The 18,701-nt window shown below is 43.0% G+C and overlaps 2 pseudogenes; one reads left to right on the forward strand and one right to left on the reverse strand.

Moving 5' to 3' along the window:
• Positions 1 to 1,786: 1,786 nt before the first annotated feature.
• LOC100728196 (transmembrane protein 248-like) lies at positions 1,787 to 9,990 on the reverse strand (annotated as a pseudogene).
• Positions 9,991 to 16,108: 6,118 nt separating this feature from the next.
• On the forward strand, positions 16,109 to 17,308 carry LOC100728480 (serine/threonine-protein phosphatase 2B catalytic subunit gamma isoform-like; annotated as a pseudogene).
• The last annotated feature ends 1,393 nt before the right edge of the window (positions 17,309 to 18,701 follow it).

An 18,701-nucleotide genomic window follows, 5' to 3' on the forward strand; every position in this document is an offset into this window, starting at 1 on the left:
TGAGATCCCAACTATTGATTCTTTGAAGTACTTCCTGTGCAGTTTATTTTTTGTTCATGAACTTTCCGCCTACTCCTATATCCTCGACATTTCTACCTAGTTTGTTTCCCAGTAGATTTAGTGTTTCTGTCTTAATGCTTAGATCTTTGATCGGCTTTGACTTTAGTTTAGTGCATATGATAGACATGGGCCTACTTTTAGTCTTTAGCATGTGCAGAGCCAGTTTCTCCAGCACCATTTATTAAAGGAGTTGAACTCACGACCTTGCGTTTGCCAGGCAGGCGCTTAGGCCACTGAGCTAAATCCCCAGCCCCCGGATATCTGATCTTTGACAAAGGGTACAAAGGCATATTCTGGAAACAAACTAGCTCCTTTAAGACATAGTGTCAGAAAAACTGGCTACTCACATATAGAAGGTTGAATCTAGACCCGTATGTCTCCCCATTATTCTAAGGTAAAATAAAAATGGATTAAAGACCTAAATATTAAAATGTCAACACCTAATATGCTAGAAGAGAAAGTAGGTAAAACTCTTGAAGACATAGTAGGCATAAGCATGGGCTTTCTGAAGAGAACTCCATTGCACAAAACTTGCATCAAGAATTAACAAATGGGAGGACAGCAAGTTAAAAAGTTTCTGCACAGCAAAGGAAACAACCAACAGAGTGTAAAGTTCGTCTATAGAATGGGAAAATTTTTGCCAGATATTCCTTGAACGGAAGACTAATATTTACAGTATATAAAGAACTAAAAAATCAGACCTTCCAAAATAAAAGATCTAATAAAAGTGAGCCACTGAAATAAATTGTCACTTCTCAAAAGAAGTACAAATTGTTCATAAATATATAAAAACGTTCAACATCTCTGGACATTAGAGAAATGAAAATTAAAAGAAAACTGAAATTCCATTTTACGTCCAGTAAGAATTATTATCATCCAGCAATCAAACACTAAAAAGTACTAGTAAGTTTCCAGAAAAAAAGAACTCTTCTCTGTTATTGGTAGGAACATAAGCTAGTGCTACCATTATAGAAATCAGTATGAAGATTTCTCAAAAAAAAAAAAAAAAAAAAACAGAAATTTCCATTGACTCAGATAGATTCTCAAAAGAGTTAAGGACATCATAGCATGGTGATAAGTGCCCACCCATGTTTAAAGCAGCACAACTCATATCTCTAAATCTTGGAAGTAGCCTATATATCCATCAACAGATGAATGGATCAAGAAAATAGGGTATTTGGAGGCCGTAATGGAGGACTATTAGTCTGACATTCAAAAGGATAAACTTGAGCCACTTGTGGGAAATGGATGCACCGCTAGACCATAATGTTAACTGAAATAAATCAGACGCACAAGCATAAATATCACATGGTTTCTCTTTTATGAGAAACTTGAAGCATAAGTAATTAAACAGCAAAATAAAAGATAGCTGATAGCAAATAGGAATATAGATCTTTTGCAAAAGGGAGGGAGGATTGAGAGATGAAGGGAGGGGGCTGAAATAGGAGGGAAAGAAGGTAAAACCATTAAGATGTATTATGTCCACATACCAGCTCCCCATAATGAATATAATCACTATGTACTGCAAACACGTATCAATAAAAGTTAAAATCAAAAGAACTAAAACATAAAATTCCTGTTATGGTAAACACGAAATCCTCTTGGTTCTGATACAATGTCAGTCCTGATTGTTATTTTAAAATCATGTATAAATAATAAAAAACAAGAGTACCTCATCAAATGCTAAGTTCATCAAAATTCTAGCCTGGCTGTTTTAACAGTTTTGTCATTCACAGTTCTGATTGTCCTCAAGAGCATTTACAGTCAGATTCATGGAGAAGAGTCTATCTAATATTACTGATAAATTGTCCCTTGTTTTGATCATCTTTACCACCACAAAGCGGAAGTAAGTGGTATGCATGAGCTGTGGATTTATTAATGAAATGTCATCATCTGGAACAATAGCTGTAAGTCTGGGACTTAAAGCACAACGGTCTTTGCCAATGCCCCCACAGTAGCACCAGCAAGGTTTGTAGTCTTGCACATATTTTGTATTGGCATCGCCGGGAGCTGTGAAGATCGTGTGCCAGAGTGTGGCATTGCAGTGCCTTTCGGGGACACTGTGTGGAGGCTGCACAGTAACAGGGAAGATATTGGACATGGACATGAGGATCATGCAGGATGTGGACATCACCTGCTCACAGTGGCCACGAAGAACACAGATGTCCAAGCTCCAAGCCACGGGCAAGGGAAAGGTAATGTTTACTTCCTATCTCCTCCTGGGCTTCTCCACCCGAAAGAACAATCTGATGTCCCGAAATGGTCCAGTACAGATGGGTACCACCACGGGAGAAGCCTCTGAATGGCTTGAGGGGATCCAGGGTGAGGGTGACTGCAATTGAGATGTTAGCCCAGCCTGAGTCCTCCAGGGACTGGGGGGATTGGGTGGGCACTTTGGCCGCCCCACTGGTCACTGCTCTCTGAAGTTGTGCTGTCCTTTGAAAGATGTGGCACTATTTTATTTCCTGATTCTCACAAGGCCAAGTCATTAAACTGCAACAGAAAAGTATTTCAGTCCTCTACAAGTTCTGGCGACTGAATCTCCTTGATCTTGAAGACATAGCCAGGTCAGCAAGGCAATGGCCATGGCACTGACGCTGACCCTAAAGGTCCCCAGAGGAGGTCAGCTGCTGATGGAGGGCTTCGGCTTCTCCAGGGAATTGATGCTGAGTGTTTTTTGATGAGCACCAACCTTCCCGGCAGGCAGCTGCTCCCTGGGCCTGGTCCTGAGCCCCGCTGCTCCGAAGACCTCCAGGAGCTCTGAGCTTACTCCCAGCAGCGCAGTAGGGCCTAGGGCCTCTGGACACCTTCTCCCTGCTGCACAGGGGGCCGTGTTCAGCTTTGCAGGAGCTGCAAGAGGGACCAGAGACTCACCCAATTTCTATCACCAAAGAGACAGGACAGGGGACCTGTGCTGACTCCGGCAGCAGTGGATTCCAGGTGAAGCATTTTGATTATCTTCAGTAAAAACTGATATAACAACAACAAAAAATAATGTCAACATTTAAAATAAATAAATAGATTGGATGTGGTGGCACATGACTATAATCCCAGAACTCCAGAGGCTGAGGCAGGAGGATCACCAGGAGTTTGAGGCCAGTCTGGGCTACATAGTAAACTATAATAAATGAATAGATAAATTTAAAAAATAGGCACTAATCTTATTCATGAAGACAGAGCCCTCACTTCCCACAGGTCTTACTTATCTGGTGATGCCACCACATTGGTGATTAGGTTTCAACGTACCGATTTGGTGGGGGAAGTAATCACTCAGACCTTCCCACACTCTGAGACTTTGGAGCACTACATTTCTCCCTCAGACTGAAGCAGACACTTTCAATACTCCAGGCCTTTTTTGGTTTGAGTGTACTGTCTTGCTCTTGGTTTCTCTCAAAGTGCTTTGTTTTTCACTGATTTGGTTCTGAACTGTGATGTCACCCTTTTGGTAATTTATCAAAAGGGGGCAGGCTGAAAAGAACCAGGGGTCTCAGCATCACTGTGGCTTCCTGCAGACATCAGAGTAGGTGATCTCCTTGCTTCCTTGGCAAAAGCTGTTACAGGCAGCTGAGCCAGTTAGAAAGGTTATAGGCAGTCAGACAGGACTGGGCCCTCAAGGAAGGAAGCCGGCACAGGGGACCAGATGTCTGCTGACCTTGGAGGAGACGCACAGCTCTTGCTGTGGACCAGATCTCAAAACAGAAGGCAGAACAAATGTAACCACATCTTTAAGTGTAATCCTTAGGGATTACGTCTGGATCACCTTGAAATCAGGAGTCACCATTCCAATCCACAGGGAAGAGTCGCTGCTCTCTAAGAATGCCCGCTTTGTACATGGCTCGCTTCCCCGTTTGTCCCCAGTGTAATCAATTTTCCCTAAACTATTGATCTTTTTGGCTAACTATAGTTATGTCCCACCTTATGCCCATCTGCTTTGTGAGTTCCCAGTCTTCTCCTGCCTTGAAGCCACTCTATAAAAGTCCTTGTAAAAGACAGCGTCCTGGGCAACCCGCTGGGGACCTCCTTCGGTCTCTCTTCAGACAGATGCTTTCTTTCTCTCAATAAATATATTCTACTCTTCATCTCTGTTGTTCCTAAAATTCATTCTTCGATTTTAGAGAACACGAAGTCCCAGACATAGTAGGTTGGGAGTTTCATTCCCCTATCTCAAAGCCTTTGAAGGGAAACATTGCTTTGCCTTCCATTACGTGGGGTACAGTGGCTACTTCAGCCCTTTAAACACACAGACATGAGCAGCAGTGAGCCTTAAAATAAACATATATCGATGTGGCCTAGAAATTGGAGGAAAAGGAATCATTGTACTATCCATCCAGAGAGACAGGATAAATAGAAGTTCATCATGTTTCCCGTGTCTCTGTGATACAATGGGAAGTGGTCATGCCAAAGTAATCAGCAAAAAGCGCATTTTACAAGAGAGTGGGTACAAGTGTGGGAACTTCTGGGTCCTCCTACTCCATCATGCCGTAGAGTTAGTAAGCCACGCATGGGGAGAGAGAGTTGGGTCCCTCTGCCACTCTGCCCCGTCCTCTTCATCTCCATCTTCACAGTAGTTTCCACAGATAGGAGCCAAATCCACTGTGCCCTGATTCTCAGTTCACTGGGTCTCCTCTCTATGCCTGAGCCTAGCCGCCATCCTTATCTCCTGTCTTCTCTAGCCTGCAGACTGTGGAGTCTCTGTCCCTCTGCCTGTTATCTTTGATTCTGTGTTTTCACGGAGCTGAGAGTGTCCTGTTATCATAAGGTCAAAGGTAGCAGTTAGAATCCCACAGGCTCACTCTCCCAGTTTGGGGCCACTTGTCCTCTTGACAGTGGATGTGTAAATCTTGATAATGCTGCCCTGGGATAAAACCTGCAGTGCTATCTATCTTCTCTGCAATCTAGGGGGCAACATTTCTCCTTCAGATAAAAGACAGACAATTAGTGGACAAGCCAGCAGGGGGCAAAGTCGCTGTACATACTTAAGTAAATGCCAGTTGCCTCTTACTGCAAAAATGTGAAAAATATAGATGAACCTTAGATCCAGAAAAAATTCCTGAATATCTGGTACCTCAGCTGAGCACCCAAATCATTATGGCATTTTGTTACATTAGCTGTCCCTCTACTTAAATGCCAATAAACACTTTTAAATGGAATATTTACTCACACAGTATCTTGTTTTTAATTTGCAGCAACATCTTGTAAAGAACTGCCCAAGGTTTTAATTATTTTCCGAATGCATTATTTTCTAAAGTCTAATTTTTGCAGAAGTATAGACACGCTGCGTAAGGTAGCACACACCTCTAATTTCACTTATAGAAGCAGCTGAGGCAAGAAGGTTACAGTTTTCAGACCAGTCAAGAAAGCTTAGCAAGAGCAAGAGCAACTCTGTCTCTAAATAATTTTTAAAAAGAAGAGCCGGGCATCGTGGCACACGTCTTTGATCCCAGAACTGGGGGAGACTGAAGCAAGAAGATCTCGGGTTCCAGGCCAGCCAGGACAATTTAGCAACTTAGTGAGAGTATCTCAAAACAAAAAGTGAACAACGCTTGGAGATCAGGCTCAGTGTGAAGGCCCAGGGTGCAGTCCCAACAGACACAGATAAAACACCCACAGAAACAAATAAAAACATGAACATGTACTTCATCACGGTTAGATTGCTTTACACACCACTGATGAACTCCTTAGCTTAGTGTATCAATGACTAACAGAGGAACTGCTGCTTTAAGAGTAATGTAATCCTTTTAGGTTTTGGACATGTACTGCTGAGGTATTTTCCAGAGTGACAACTACACTCTTCCCAGAAGGGAAGGAGAATGCCGCTGTGGCCCTCTCATTTGCAATACTGTTCGTGTATTTTGAAATCTTGTGTCAATTTGACAGGCACCGTGGCATCACAGTTGTTTTAAATTATAAACTCTTTGACATTCAAATGTAAAGAAAATTCTTTTGGAAAGCAGGCCCTGCCTTGTAGTTCAGTGGTAGTGGCTACAACATTTTGTTTTACATTATCTCATTAACAATTGACTTTACTTTAAAAAATTGTCTGTTGTTTTCCCTTTGCCAAGCATTGTAACTTCTAAAGGAAAATCTTTAAAGGGCTCAAATATTAACTACTAGAATCAATTATTCCAGGAACAGAGGACAAGAAGGAGGACATATTGCCCCCCAGACCTCCTAATCGATCATTTTTCTTTAGTTTTATTTTTGTGAACCTAGAATACCTACCTGGTGGTCTGTGAATCTCTCCAAGTGTGGGCCAGGACCTTGCTAATCTTGTTCTTTAATTAAAAGAATAAAGTTTAATTTGAAGGAAAATAACATTTCTTTAAAAGATCACTGGGATCGGCCTAGGAGACAAAGGTCATTTACAATCACAACAATGTTTGAACCGAAGAGAAAGGAAACACCCGTAAATGACAACATGGTCCCGAGCGTAGATGCACAGCTCGGCACAAGGCTGTCCTGTCCATTCCCCCACCGGCCTCCTTTTCTCCTCATACAAACCCTCTTCTCTCTTGCGTTAAAGTGGATCTTGGAGGATAGTAACCCCTCCATCTTCTCAGGATGTCCTTTGAATAAACGGGACTTCACTCTCACCAGTGCTTGTGTCATAAGTGTTGGCTTTTGAGTGGTGAGCAAAATGGAACTGAGTTCAGTGTCAGTCATTGCCAGTGCTCTTCTCTGAATTCCTAGGTAGCCAGGAGACAAGGTGAGGGCTGGGGTGTTACCTGACCCTTAGGACAGTGCCTCCACATGGATTATGTTTAGTATGTCATTTGATGTGGTAGAGTGGCACTGGGTCTGGAAGCGTTCATTAGGAAGTGCTGCAAGCTGGGCATGGTGGCACACACCTGTGCTTCCTGCAGTTAGGAGCAGAGGCCAGATCAGACTTTGAGGCCACTTTCTGCTACATTATGAGTTCAAGGTCAAGCTGGACTAGATAGCAAGACCTTGTCTCAAAAAGGTGGGACACACACACACACACACACACACACACAGTATTTAAAAAATGGCTTCAAAACAATTGCCCTATAACAACAGCAAAAGTACTTGTAGGAGCAGAAAAAACATGATCTCAGTCTACCCAGTGAAAGCATCAAATGCTTTCACCTTCCTCCCTCTTTTCACGTGCCACCTTCCTTCTTTGTGACATTTGCATGACACAGTGGCATTTAGAAGATGTGCATGCATGTAACTATTGGACATAGACCACGAGCATATGACAGCAGCCACAGACCCACAAGACAATGCTAACAGGGCCTGTTGGTTGCAATGGACAGGACTGTGCTCCTGGGATGGGAAGCCTTAGGCCGAGATTCAGAAATAGGCAGAGTCGGCATTCTTTCCTTCCTTCGGTCCTGTTCTCCTTGCAGGCTTCTATATCACAGAGATGTAATGAGACAAATATGCAAAGCAACACACCTTTGCCCCGGAGCAGGGATTCAGAATACAGTGCATCTGTGAGTTGGCAAGGACAGAGCTCTACCTCCGTACCTCGCTGCCCTGAGAGTGGTTGTAGACTGCCTGTGTGAAGGTGACTCAGAGTCACCTCATGGCTTCAGGCCAGACCCCGAGTGACTCCCTGAGTAGCAGATGCACATAGGAAGTCAGGACGGGCCAGGGCAGCTTTGGCCAAGCCAAGCACCTTCCTGGCTTTGCTTTGTGCTCAGCAGTTCTGATTACGGTGTGGTTCGGGGGAACTAAGATTCCCCACGTGCAACTTGCATTACAGATGAATTAAAAATGCATCTAAATGGGCGAATGCAAGAGACATTATGTGAGTGTTTATCCTCTCCCTGCATGGAAAATTGTTTTCTAAGTATAGCAACGTTAGACACGGAAAATGAACACATACATTGGGTTTAATCAGGTGCAAATTCAGATTTTATGTTTGTTGAAGAAATTATTCACATGTGAAATGAAGATTAGACATTCCAGAAATATAAAAGTGGCTATTATTGCGCTTCATGTGTCAATGTTCATAGAAACATTCAAGTAAGACGATGAAACACCAGTGAAGAAAAGTGTGCAGGGTGTGCACAAGCAATCTAGCTAACCAAAAAGTACACATCAAACCTATCGAAAAGGTTCAACCTTACAAGTAAACACATATGAATAAAGAAACAGAAAGCTGAATGAAACCTCACTCAAAGTGCCGTTTCTTTTCGGTCTGGGAAATGAAATAAAACAATACAAGGATATACTTTGGTGAGGAGATAATGAAATGAGCAATTTCACGTATAGCTGGAGGGGTCTAAGTTGGTAAAAATGCCTTGGGAAGTGATTTGAGAATAGTACAGAAGGGTTAAAAGTGGCCTGGTAGTATCTTTCTCCTGTCATCTTAATTTCTAAAGACTAAATCTAAGTAAAAACAGGGAAATGTTTATATAAAAGTTTTCATGAAAGCGTTTCTTATAACAATATAATTGAAAATAACCTAAATATTCAACATGGGAACAGATAAATGTGTAACATCTATCTAATGTGAATATGTTAACTATCCCATTCATCGTATGTCAGAATCTTTAATGACATGAAGAACGCCCACAATATAAACATGCTAGAAAGTAACACGCTACAATGGGCCTGAATTTTAAAAATGTGTCTTCAGGGTTAGGAGTGTAGGTCAGCGGTAAAGTGCTTGCCTGCAATGTGCGAAGCCCTGGACTCTATCCCCAGAATCACACACACACACACACACACACACACACACACACACACACACGCACACACCACACACACACACACACACACACGCACACGCACATGCACATGCACACGCACACAGACATGAAAGAGTAAAGAAAATAAGCATATCTTTTGTCATAGCTAGATACAAAAAGATAAATAAAATACCAAAATATTAAGAGTATTTTTTTGGAGAGTTAAATCAAAATATCCGGGGCTGGGTCTAGACAAAGAACCTCCTCACTTTACAGATGAGGATGTCAAAAGTAGCAGAAACAAAGATGGAACCCTGCTATTGGCCTGGCAGAACCCGGAATTGTCCAGTACCCCAGATTCCAATGAGCAGAAAGGATGGAAGAAAGTTTCTTTGAAACACCTTTCAAAGAAAATATCTTTTAGGCCCATTAACCAGAGCTGTGTGTGTGTGTGTGTGTGTGTGTGTGTGTGTGTGTGTACTGAAGTTTGAACCGAGAGTCTTCACACTGTACTACACTCCCAGACCCTGCTCCTTATGATCTTATTTTACTATTTTTTTTTTCAATTCTGAGACAGAGTCTTGCTAAGTTAGTATGTTCTTGGGTTATACTTACTTGTGATCTTCCTGCCTCAGCTTCCCAGAGTGGTGGCATTACAGGTATACACTACCATGCCTGACTCACCGTGTGTATTTTTATTTTGTTTTGTTTTTTTGAGACAGTATCGCACTATGTATTTCAGGATGGCCTTGAACACGCTATCTAATCAGGCTGGTTTAAAATTTGAGGCAATCCTCCTTCTTCAGCGGCTCGAGTGCTGGCATTACAGGCATGTGCCACCATGCCCAGCCACACCACATATATTTTTAAGTTTTATTCTTGGAGAAGATATTATCTGAGTTGTCTCAGGCTGTTGTCTCAGGCTGACATATGTACCTTCGTAGGAGATTCTGCCGTGCATAGAGTTGTTGGCTTCTTAGCCATAATGAGCTTCACAAAAGAGATTACACTGGGTGACAGGTTCTCATTTGATTAAACAATTTTATTTCAATGCTCAAATTCACCCAGTAATTGTTCAGCTTTCTGCTCACAGCCTTAGCCCAAATCCAAGGAACAGACTGCCATCTAGCGGTGTTCGGTACCACATGCAACCAGGTTCAAATCTGTTCAGCTTTGGGCAAGTTATTTCCTTTACTTCGATTTCAATTTCCTTACCAGAGAGCTCAGGGTGTTTCTTACATCGCTCGCTGGTTTCCAAACTCAGCTCCATGGTGCATGGGTACCGTTAGTGGTTCGTAATCACGATTGAGACCAGGAACGGTGGCATGCACCTGAGGTAACAGCTACTTCTGCAGGCTGACACAGGGGATCACTTGAGCTGAGAATTTAAGGCCAACCCAAGCAAAACACACAGACTCTGACCCAGGAAAACAATTTTCCAGGTATGCAGCTCAGCAGTAGTGTACTTGCCAAGTATGCTGGAGGTCCTGGGCTCCATCGCTGGAGCCATACAAAAAGACCTGTAATTACAGTTGCTCCTCAGAATGATTCATGGTCCTTGAACATGTATGCACACTTAGGATTCACCTTAGCTGCTCTGACTGAGAAGTGTAGAGCAGTCAGAGTTTGGACACATGTGCAGGGCAGGGCAGGGCAGGGCAGGGCAGGGCAGGGCAAGACGAGAAGAAACCACTACCTGGCTGTTTTTGAAGCATTTCTCAGGTAAAAAATCTGTAATGTAGGTGTTAGTAGGTGTTGTTGTAGCGTCCCTGGTCTATGGGTAGTAAGCATGTTATATCACCCCAGGGTTATTAGAAGCCTTTAACATTGAAATGTACACTGACAATCTTTAATCAGTGTGTATAGTAGGTGTGATTCTCAAAGGTGTTTGGCAACAGAATCAATACATGTTAACACTTTAGGCACTCCAGTGCTCCCAGATCACTAGGATATAGTAAGACCTCTAACTATGAACATTTTCTTTTTGTGAATCATTGTTCACAGCAATAGAGAAATATCCTTGGGAAAATATCATACAGCAACCTCACGGGGTGCATCTCTTAAAGTGTTCTTAGCATCTATGATGAAAATATATTCCCAAAGAACAGAAGATTGCTGGAATCTGCACCTTTGGAGGTTTGCACTATTTTATGACTTGGCATGAAAATTCTGAGCCATCTTGGGATGCTAGTTAGTATTACGTTCTCACTGCTGGCTCAGGTGGTGTCAAACATGCCTTATCATCACAAGTGGAGGATCACTGATCCCGTACTGTGGTCCAAAGCCCTCATCTTGCATATGAACTTTGCACAAGATTTGAGTTGTAAACTACACAAATATTTATTTTGTCTTCTGCTCTCCACTTCTTTATTTTTCTTTTGTGTTAGTGTACACTGCAAACCCAGAGATGGTTTCCTGATTTAACATTCACCCCAATGGATTAGAAGAGATGTATAGGCTTTAAAAAATCACAACTGCATAATAACTTTGTTGCTATATTTTAGCTTTTGCCCTTTTATTAGACTCTCGCCTAGGCACTGGCTTATCTTTCCATGTACAGACCATGGTAGATTGCAAGGAAGACCACAGAAAGCTCTCCTACTGATAGTTGCACGGCCATACTTTGGCTATGACTGCTCCCTCTTTCGAGAGGGAAAGATGGAGTCTGTTTTTTTACCTTCATGAATGTGGTCGGCCTTTGGACTTGATTTCGCCTAAATAGAACGTGGGAGAAGGGACACTGCGAGTTCTGAGCTGAGTCAAGGCTTTGAAGCTTCCATCTTAGTTCTCTTATAACACATATTAAGAAGGTTGGGGAGACTAAATTTCCTGGGACCTTAAGGAATCTAAGGCCCCTAAATGATATTGGTTCTGATTTTGCTTCTACGATTCATAGTACACCCTTGAGCAAGTGACATGACTTCTCTAGAACGTCCATATAGTACCTAGCTGAAACAATATGTTACAGATTAATGCTTTATATGGGGAGTAGTTTTTGGACTGGTGTAGCTGTTACAGTAGGAAGCTTGATACGTTTATCATCTTATCATTTGTGTGTATTACTGATCCAGAGTTGACGATGTATTTGAGAAGCACTCCCTCCCCTCAAATCATTCCAGGGTTTCTTTGGGATTTTGCCCTGTAGGACCTACTTCTGCTGTGAAGGTATTTAACACCTTGTTACTCCCACAATGTCTTACCTTCCAGCCCTGCTCCTCTTCATCCAGAGCGGTGCCTCTCATTGTCACTTTGGGGGAGTTAGGGTGGCAGAGTGAAACAATCCTATAGAGTCCCTGGTCTATGGGTGGTGACAGCTCAGGGAAACTCCAGCAACTGCAATTCCTGTCACAGTGTGTCCTTGATTTTCTGCAACTATACTCACCTGAAACCACATTTTCTCATACAGAGACAGACTGAGTGGAGGTGCTATGCACTTGGCTAATGTCCCTTGTCATCTGGAGAGCCAGTCAGTGTAATTAGGCATGCAAACTTCTGGCCTAACAAAGATTTATTACTGGGTGCCCATCACAAGCTTGAGAAGACGGTGTATGGTTCCCATCTCAGAGATAGTGCTCTAAGGATGTCTAGCTAATGGTAATAACCCAAGTCATCACTTCTCAGTCACTTTCACTCTTCTCACCATCCACAAAAGTGTTTTAGAGACTCTCTGAGGAAAGAGGCATGCATGACAGGAACATAGTTGTGGGCCTAGGCAAGGGTAGCTGGTTGGAAATGACTGATAGTCGAATCTGGCACTCATTGTATAACAGGATAAATGGTACAAAAGAGCATATAACTAAGCTTCTAAAGACAATGACTTGAAGTCTTCATACCAGTGAACCCCTCAGCAGGAAGTGATGCATTTGCATCTTGATGTCTTCTAGAGCTGGCAAAAATGCGGTAGGTGACACTTGAAACCCAGATCTCTGTTATTATTCCAGGAACAGACTTGGGCCCAATCACCCAGTGTGGGACACCCAAAGTCAGGAAGAGCTGCCTTCGTCTCGCCCTCCTTTTCTGTGGGGGAAGATAGTAATAACCATCCGAGCTACTTGATGAAGTGTTTAAACCAAGGCAAGCTACTTGGAGGACAGGTAACCTTGTCAATTGGACATTGTACACAAGAAGTGGAAATGGTGCTGGTATATTTAAAGAAGGAACAAGGCGAAAAACTGAAACCACTTCACTAAATTAATTCTGCTATTGCAAAGACTTCATAAGACTTAGGGGTGTAATGAGAGATGCCTCAGATGCAAGGAGTCAAGCTTCTAGTACAGGCTTTACAAAGAAATGACTGGGGTTGTTACTTCCAGCCACGGTCCTCATGACTTCCTGGACTGATCTACAAAAATTTCTTACAATGGCATTGTTAGGATATCACCCCCACCATTCTCATAATGCCTGAATATGTATTTGTGGCTTTGATGTTGTGGCCAAAGGGATCGGTTCTCATAGGGAGATGTTAGGTGATCTACTAGGATTTAGGGGAATATTTCCCTAAGTCGATGGGAGAAGTTGTATTGTGGCAGAAAATTTCTTGCCTCTGCAGCTAAGCCTCTGTCCTCAGTGCACCAGATTAAATAATTCAGAGATTGCCTGGGCTATGCAGTGAATTCAGAACCAACTTGAACTACACAGAGAGACCCTGTCTCAAACAAAAAGAAAAGAAATTACATTTAAAAAATTTTAAAATAAAAGTAAAAGGAAATACTCGGGAAAAAGTGAAGGCATGGTAGCACATACCTGTAATTCCAGCACTCAGGAGGCGGAGGCAAGAGGATCACCGCTATTTCAAGACCATTTTGGGCTACATAGTGAGTTCAAGGCCGGCCCAGAATACATAGTGAGATCCTGTGTCCAAAAACAATTACAACAAAAAAGAGTGGTATCGTCCCTACTTCAACAAGGGAATTAACCTTCTATTTTCCATTTTATTGTGAATCTGTCTTTACAACCATGCCACTATCTGATGCTGTTTCCTCTCTGTGCTCCCCACTTACCATGATTCCTGAGCCCTGGCCAAAGACAGGGATGTACACACAACTTCTTTAAGTGGTACTTGTACAAAGGGACCTCAAGTAAAAGTAACAAGCTTGAGCAATTTCTCCTCCTCTAACTGGCTGAGGTATTTGCCGGTAGTTACGTCCTCACAGAGTGTTTTACCTTGCCATTGTGTACTGGAGTACGGACTGCAGCCATGAGACTGGATTACAGATTACTTAAACGGAGAAGCTGATGCCAACAATCTCTCAGCTTGTTGGACTGTACTGCTCTCATCTCCTCCTGCTCTTGAGTGCCTTGGATGAGCCACACTCTCCCATTCGGCAGAGGTTCATGCCTTGTGATACACATCATCTGCTGGAACACTTGACAGGATGTCGGGAATCAGATTCCAGATTAAGGAAATTTAATTCAGAGTGTTATTAGAGAAAGTGGGGACACATAAAACTATGTGTGACTCCTGTACAATGTGAATAATCTGACAGCCTGGCGGTTGCATTGGACACTCCAGCCCTTTGCACTGACACTTGTGACACCAGCTGAAGATTACCCCCTGCAGCTGAGCTGGCCACCTGACGCTTCTATGTGGGTTGATGTGTGAGTTGCCCTTGTCTGTTTGCATTCCTATGCAGACCTACATATTGCTTCACCACGACGCCATGATTTGATTCCCTGCACTTCAAATGTCCCATGCCCTTGTGTCTGGCAGTGTGCACTTCCGGTGTGACCTTACACTAGACATTTGAGCCATTTCAGCATGGAGGAAAGAGGTGTCTGGGGACTGTGTGGGAAGAACATTCCAGTAATGGCAGCTCATCTTCGTAAGACTTTGCAAGTGAACATGGTTCACCATAAAATTGGAGGCTGAGGGATCACCTTAGCCACTGGACCTTTATTCTCCAGAAACTGCAGGTGCTTCTCACAAGGCCCCCTCTGATATTGTTCTGTTTAAGAGAGGTGACAGGCACCTTTCAGAGCCAGTTTTCACCTGCAAATGCAGTAGACAGAATGAGGCAGACACTGCAAAGCCTTCACCAGCAGCTAAGGACTGCATTCCCACAGGAAATGAGGGCCTACTCCTGTGTAATACTGCTGTGCTTTCCACAGAATTTCACAGTGACGATATGCACTATTGTAGAGCAGTCATGGGAAGGGGCAGGAGACACTGCCCTGAACACACAACAACTGTCACAAGCCACACACACACACAAGTCTTCTCACAGCTTCTGATTAAAGTAAGATGTGGGCTACCTGAACCTGGACTGAGTTCTCTTCTATCAAACTTTTGATCTGTTATCAAGGCAAGATAATTATATGCTCTGTAAATCTTGAAAAAGTCCTCTGTAACATGAAGATAATAGCAGGATGTAAGTTCCAGGGATGTTATATAGTTAGGTGAGAAACTAATGACAAGAACTGACTACATGCTTGGCTGTGGGACTTTTATTCAACAGTTTCAGGGGTGGCTCATTTTTTTTTTAGCATCATTGCCACTAACGTGACAATCATGATCATTTCTGATAGACTAAGGTCTCGCCATCTCTGTTGTCCCAGTTACACTATTGGCAGCATACATCTGGGAACCAGAATGACCAGGAACCAATCATTTGCCTTTTTTCCCAACTTTTTCTGTTTGTGGAAGGCCCTTATTCTCAGGGATAACGCACAAGGTTTCAGCAAGACTGGAGATTGTAGTCAAGGTGGGAGATACTGGCCTTCAAATCCCAGGGGGTAAATAGGCCTCTTCCATGCCTGTATAAGAAAAAATGGAATGCATACCTTATCGATGGAGGAAGGCATAAATTTACCTCCAAAAGATCAATTATGTGAATCCTAATAAAGAGGTTATTGCTATAGAGAAGCCTAACAAGTAATACCCTGCAGTGGTCACAGTAGGTGTAATTCTACGTAGCTGGATTTTCAGGGATGACATTTCAATGTACTTTGTCTTTGCAAAGTCCCCCCCCCCCAGTTGCCGCTCAGAGTTGTGGTATCCATCGATCTCGATGCCCAGGTTCTGATCTAGCCGCAGGTGCTGGCTCCTGTCAGTGGCATCGGACTATGGTCCTCCTGGTGGTGCAGAGACCAGACCAGGCTGATGGCTGTGAACAGCTGAGGCAGTGGCAGAAGAAGGTGGCGGCCAGGCGGAGGCCTGGGGCCGGGAGGTGACCAAGGGGACCGTGTCCAGCAGGCACTTCCAGCTCTCCACCACCAACCGCATCATCAAAGCTGTCTCTTTTTCTCCAAACCACCGGCTTACTTTGAAGGGAGTATTTGAGAATGGGAAACCTAAAATTGATGCTTTGAAAAACCATTTGGACAAGCAAGAGGACGTAGATTTAAAGATAATCAGCGATGGGGCTGCTGCCTTGAGAAAAGAGAAGACTATGACAGAAGTGGACGTGCCAGTCGCAGTGTGTGGTGACATTCATGGACAGTTCTTTGATTTGATGAAGCTGTTTGAAATCGGGGGCTCACCAATTGCACACACTGCCTCTTTCTGGGTGACTACGTGGACAGTATAGAGTGTGTGTTGTTTTCATGGAGTTGAAAGAATATCCTAAAACATTGTTTCAGCTTTGAGGAAATCATGAACGCAGGCATCTTACTGAATACTTCACCTTCAAATATGAATGTCTAGTCAAATATTCGGAATGGGTGTATGAGGCATGTATGGACATATTCGCTATCTTTTCCTTACTGCCCTCTTAACCCAGCAGCTTCTCTGTGTCCATGGAGAAATGTCACCAGAAATCACTTGTTTAGATGATATTAGGAAATTAGACAGGTTTACTGAACCTCCGGCCTTTGGGGCAGCGGGTGACCTGCTTTGGTCTGATCCCTTGGAGCATTCCGGCAGTGCAAAGACCATGGGAAACTATGCCCACGGTACTGTCCGAGGGGGCTCTTACTTTTTCAGTTGCCCTGCAGTTTGTGAGTCTTTACAGAACAATTTATCATCAAAAATCAGAGCCCATGAAGCTCAAGACGCTGGGCATCAAATGTACAGGAAGAGCGAGACCACCGGCTTTCCATCACTTATTACAATTTTCTCTGCCCCTAATTACCTAGATGTCTATAACAATAAAGCTGCAGTGTTGAAAACTGACACCGATGTCATAAATATCAGGCAGTTTAACTGTTCTCCACACTCCTGTTGGCTTCCAAACTTTATGCATGTTTTCACCTGGTCTTTGCCTTTTGTTGGGGAAAAAGTCACAGAGATGCTGGTTAACATTCTGAATATATTCTCTGATAATAAACTGATGTCTGACAATGAAACAGAAGGAGGCACTGTGGTTCGAAAAGAGATGATCAAGAATAAAATCAGAGCCGGTGGGAAGACGGCCTGGGTCTTTTCGGTTCTTCACGAAGAGAGTGAGAGTGTGCTGACCGTCAAGGGCCTCACACCCACAGGCACACTCCCCCAGAGCATCCCGTTGGGAGGAAAGCAGACGGTTGAGACTGCCACAGGAGAAGCAGTAGAGGCCCAGGAAGCCACCCAACAGTTTTCACTGCAGCACAAAATTCGGAGTTTTGGAAAAGCCTGAGGACTGGATCGAATTAATGAGTGAATGGCACCTCAAAAAGACAGTGGACATGATGGGCCAGTGAAACTGGTGTGACCCAAAGAAAGCCAGGGATGACTCAGGTGTGCTGGGACACAGATGGACCCCAAGTTTAAGAACAAATTTTATTATCGGAAACTGTGACAAAAACAAACCTAGAGGTGCCTTCATAATTTAATCTGGATTTATTCTGTAAAAATGGTGAGGTTTTTTTTTTTTTTGTCTTTTTCATCGGTATTAGGGATCGAACTCACGACTGTCTGCTTGCAAGGCAGGTGCTTATGCCACTGAGCTAAATCCCCAGCCCCTAAAAAGTTGAATGTTTTATAATTACTTTAATTTTGTTCAAAATATACCAAAGCACATCTGTTTTGTTTTTCCCTTTTACGCACTAATTTTTAAGAGCAAATCTTATTGTTATCAATACATATGTGAAGTTTGTGCTATCAGGGGGAACTTCCCCTAATAAAAGGGTGTCAGAAACCTAAACAAAAATTCATGCCGGGTAAAACGGAAGAATGAACATTTCAGCCTTTATATATGTTGTACCACTTCCCCCAATGCTGGCAAAATCAGTTTTCTCACATTACATGTAGAATCCATAGTGCTTTAGTCAAAGGCCTTGCTTACAAGAGTCCATTATGATCTTTCTTTCTTTAACGCATACTGCTAAGAAGCATGAAAAAACAGTTGGAGGCAAATGTGTTTGTCATAACATATCACACCAAATATCTGTACTTTACCATTCCAATTAGTGAGTATACACGTGACCAATGAGCATAAGTGCCAAAGCTGACCTAGAAATAGACTCATGGGAAAGAGCAAAGAGCAAGGACCTACCTTGAATTCAGAGAAGGGACACTATCTTTTTCACTGGTATCCTGACTCTTGAGACTGAACCAGATAGGTAAACACCCTTTTGGAGCCCTCTGTCTGATGACATCCACCAGAATGCCAATATTCATGTTAATTACACATTCAGCCTGCAGGATCCTCACAAAAGGAGAAAATCGACAGGACTATGCATCCTGCAGGCAGAGGAGACAGTGAATGTCTACCTAACAGGCCAGAAGCATCACAGTTACACTTCACTGTCACAATAGCTCTTGCATAGGAAATTAGCTGCTCTTTGGTCACCACCACATTGTCTAGTACAGAAACATGAGTTTGGGCAATTGTTTTTTGAGTACCAGGAACCTCAGATTTTCACGGGGTAAGAAATGACAATGACCTGCATTTTCTAAGGATTCCAAGTAATTTCACCTAATATCAGCAAAACAAGAAAATACTAAGCGTCAAAAGCTGGCTTGGTAAAGCTAGGCACATTGGTTTTGATGAAAACAGAAAAGTGGAATTTAACTGAGGCCCAGTGAACTTCAGGGTCAGTGATGCCATTTGTCCCTGAAACGTG

Source organism: Cavia porcellus, unplaced genomic scaffold (genome assembly GCF_034190915.1).
Source record: "Cavia porcellus strain 051 isolate PalLab524CR breed Dunkin Hartley unplaced genomic scaffold, mCavPor4.1 scaffold_3, whole genome shotgun sequence".
Lineage (NCBI taxonomy): Eukaryota > Metazoa > Chordata > Mammalia > Rodentia > Caviidae > Cavia > Cavia porcellus.